Raw genomic sequence first — 4,438 nt, forward strand, 5'->3', positions numbered from 1 at the left:
AAAAAGGACGGCCCCCGTAGCTTCCAGTCGCTGACTCATGGGCCCGCGGTAGGTGTCTGCTTTAAATACGACCGCGTGTGGTGGTTAGCCGGTCGACATGTAGGGCCGCGGCGGATACCGAGAAGACGCGTGGCGTGATTGGGCCTGAAACGCGGGGTGCGGACACGAAGCGGACGTATTTTGAGTTTGTGCCGGCGTTTTTGTTTGCTACGACTCAAATGGACATAGGCATAGATGAAATGGGTCGCCCGTGGAGTTGCTCTTACAGATGAGAGGATATTTTCACGTGTATGCAGACGTTTTGGGGAATCTGTCGACGTTAGATTATCCTCTACTTTACCAAGCTCGGCACCATTCTACCAATCATCGAGCACCAGTTCACTCTCGCTGCTGGTTGCTGGCCGGCGCAGCCCTGCGCCGAGCAGGAAGTCTGCCTGCATGGCCCAATCCAAGGACCACCAGCTTGCTAGTCGGCAGAACTACAAGCTGTGGTCCGATCCAAGGTTGCTTGCCGATCCTTCGGCTCGTACGTATGTCTTCGCCCCCAAGTAGCCACGGGTGTGCGTGCGACTGCATGGCACCCCGTCCCCGGTCTGTATGTGCGCCACGTCCCGGGCCAACTACGTGGTAGCTGTTGGTGCCGCTCCTCGCAAACCCTAGCCCTGGCTCTACCTCGCTCTCTCTTTGCGCTCAAAAGACAAAAGAAGAAGGAAGAAGAGGATCGGAGGAGGCAGTGGACACACAGATTTTGCCGGCGCACGAACGCCCTTTTCTTTCCTCGAGCACGAACCGACTGTGTCAACAAGCTACAGAGAGGATCTGGGGTCTTATACCCGCGAGAACTGACATGCTAGGCCTCGCCTCGCACCCACTCGCTCCCCCACCCCCCCACGTCCCGCGCGCTCTGGCCGCGCCCACGCATCGCGCCCGAACGCGATCGCCACGGCCACCCCGCGCACCGACGCGGTCTACTCCTCCCCATTGCTCGCTAACAGAACAGCGTGGCCCCGCGCACACACACGCGAGCTCACGCACAGACACACACACCTCGCTCGGTCACGCACGCATGCACGCGAGCCCTTGCCACGGGCCGAACCCGACACGGCCACTGCACGCACGCACGCGCACACCGCGCCCCGGGCTCGCCACGGTTTATTGCCCAACACTCTCCCCCTAAGCCGTGGCCTAGAGGAGACCGTTGTCCTCGACGTCGACGTCCGCCACCAGTGCCCGCTCCGCCGCCGGCGCCTTCCGCAGCTCCGGGCAATCGCGCTTGAAGTGGCCGCGCTCGCCGCACTTGTAGCAGCGGCCACGTCTGTTGCCGCCGCCCTGCGTCGCCACGCTGCGCGCGTCGTCATCGTCGTCCCAAGCTCCACCTTGGCTCCACTCACGCGCCCACCACTGCGCCGCAGTGTACAGAAGCAGGTCGTCCGAGCGCTCGCCGCTGCTCTGCCCGCGGCGACGCACGCGCTCGTCGAATGCGCGCAGCCGCCCGAGCACCTCGTCGTACGTGAGCTCCTCCAGCACGCAGAACTGCTCAATCCCGGCGACGACAGGGAAGAGACGGTACGGCACTGTGTCCATGAGCTTCTTCACCAGCTCGGTGTCGCTCAGCGTCTCCCCCAGGCTCGCGAACCTCGCCGTCATCCCCGCCAACCTGCCGGCGTAGACGTCCATGGACTCGCCGTCCTCCATCTTCAGCCGGTCCAGCTCGCCGCGCAACGTCGCCCTCCTCGTCGCGCGCACCCGTTCGGCGCCGACGAAACGCACTTTGAGGGAGTCCCATACCTCCTTCGCCGTGAACTTCGCCGCCACCTGCAGCAAGACATCCTCCGGCAGCCCCGCCAGGATCATAGCCCTCGCCGTCTTGCACTTCTTCCCGTTGACCGCCGCGTCATTCGCCGGCGCCACGGCTTCCCACAGCATGTGAGCATCAAGGATTGCCTGCGCCTTGATCGCCCACACGGTGTAGTTCCCCGGCGAGAGCATCGGCATGTTCATGGACACCGATCCGCCCGCGCCGCCGCCGCCGTGTGGAACCAGCGCCATGGACTCCGGCGAGCTCCTCCGAACCCGACGCTCTGATACCAAATGTTGGTGCAGCTCCTCTCAAACCCTAGCCCTAGCTCTACCTCGCTCTTTCTCTGCGCTCAAACAACAGAAGAAGAAGGAAGAAGAGGATCGGAGGAGGCAGTGGACACACAGATTTTGCTGGCGCACGAACGCCTTTTCTTTCCTCGAGCACGAACTCGACTGTGTCAACAAGCTACAGAGAGGATCTAGGGTCTTATACCCGCGAGCACTGACATGCCAGGCCTCGCCTCGCACCCACTCGCTCCCTCACTCCCCCACGTCCCGCGCGCTCTGGCCGCGCCCGCGCACTACAAGAAATATGTCAACTTGTGACCCTCACTATTGGCCGCTGAAAGGTCATAGTTTTTCATTTGCGACCTTTTTGTGACCAAAAACAGAAGGTCAAAAGCTGGCAGTTGTAAACTGAAATTAACGACCTTCTCTGTCAGAAAGTCGTAGACGTTTACGACCAAAACAGAAGGTCATTGAACCCATGACCTTTTGTTTTGGTCACTGGTTGTCTGCCCAGGCCACGTCGAATTCGGCGTGACAATCTGACGTGGCAAAATTGCAACCAATTGAAAAGGTCGTTGATAAGAATCAGCCCGATCCGATTAGGTGTTTTATATGGGCCGAGCCCAACAATTCAGCCCATTTATTATTATTTTTCCTTCCAATTTTGATCAGCTACATGGATCTGGCCCAACAATTCGGGCTTTTATTTATTTCTGGGCCATGGCCTTTTAACATTGTTTGGGCTATTATATTTTGGAGCTGGTCCACTTGTCATCATCTCACACATTGGGCCCACTTGACAGAAATTTCAAAAGTGCTCAAATTATTTTCATAAATGGGTCCCACAAGTCAGGTTTCCATTCCACACGTTTTCAAATCACATACATAATCAATATTTCAAACAGAACATTACAAATGTAGTTCATCAACTAACACTAAGTCTACTACAATCTGTACATAGTCTATTACAACCCAAATATGCCTACTATTACAATATAACAATATTTACAGTCTATTACAGTCAAACAAAAGAGACGACTCTTTGCTGAGTAGGGCTATCCAGCTTTGAACTTCAAATTTCATAGATCAATTGCAAGCACCATGCACCTTGGTTGGACATGAAGTGCTTGTCCTCGGTTGCAGCATGCACCTTTGATGAAAGAGCTATGGCTGATCGCTAAAACCTGTGAATATCAGAAAGATCTATTCAGTACAAAAAGTAAATCACGACAATATGTCAGTAGTAATAAATACAGAATCTGAACAAAAAGAACTACTCCTAGTTAGAATTATTTTTGTTTTGGTAAGGTATAAGAGCAGCAGGTAAAGATAACATGAACAGATTGTCTGATCAGATAAGCCATATGATTGTTCAACTATTGTTTGAACAGATTGCAGATTTTGAAAGCAACTATAGTTATTCAGAAAACATGGTTGCTGCAACTTTAAGCCAACCAGTACACATTCATGTCAAATATACATGTGTAAGATACTAGAAGCATTTCATTGCATATCTATGTGTACTGCTATAATTTTACGCCAAGCAGTGCACTAGTACATCAATTACACTAAGCCACAACCCACTATTTAAAAAAGTATTTTATCATCATTCTTCTATAGCTTGAATTTCAGAACAGCCACTGTTTGTATTTTAATGAAAAACACCCCAAGCAAATAACAACAGATGGGCATTAAGACAAAAAATTGGCAATCGCAGCATCATGTTTCACCAGTTTCAGCAGCAGTGCAGTACAAATCCTTGTGTAGCAGAAAATGGCAGCAAAAGCAAGCCTAAGAGCCAAACTTCACACTGAGTTTCCAATCCAAAACCTTACACTGCATAGTGGACTATTACATTGACCATCCTAACATTCAGAGCCAGAAGAAAGCAACACACCTGAGACCTTGTCCTCCCACCAGTAGATGAACCAAAGGTTGGCCACCCGGTCGCCAGCACGACACCTGCAGGCAAGGCAGTAAGCTACGGATCACAACAATATGCATCGGATGGCAACAATAACATCAAGAAGTAGAAATAGCAGCATGTCAATCACTGTATAATCAATCAGTAAGCACAAATAGGAGCAGCAAGCATTCTCTCAATCACAAACTACACTAATCAGCACCCCTCTCTCTCTCAATCTATCTCCAGCTGATGAAATAGAAATCTCTCACTCATCCCAGCCCAAGCCTCTCCCACCTCTCAGATCTGGAAAGCAATCTCTCACACCAGACACCTTTGTGGGTGCGTACTGAACTGAATTCAATTGTTACGCAGGACCTGGAGCAACCTTAAACCATGGCATTAAACTCACAACTAGGCTGCTGACTAAGAGCCAACGCTACATAA

This window comes from Triticum aestivum, chromosome 4D (genome assembly GCF_018294505.1).
Source record: "Triticum aestivum cultivar Chinese Spring chromosome 4D, IWGSC CS RefSeq v2.1, whole genome shotgun sequence".
Classification (NCBI taxonomy): domain Eukaryota; kingdom Viridiplantae; phylum Streptophyta; class Magnoliopsida; order Poales; family Poaceae; genus Triticum; species Triticum aestivum.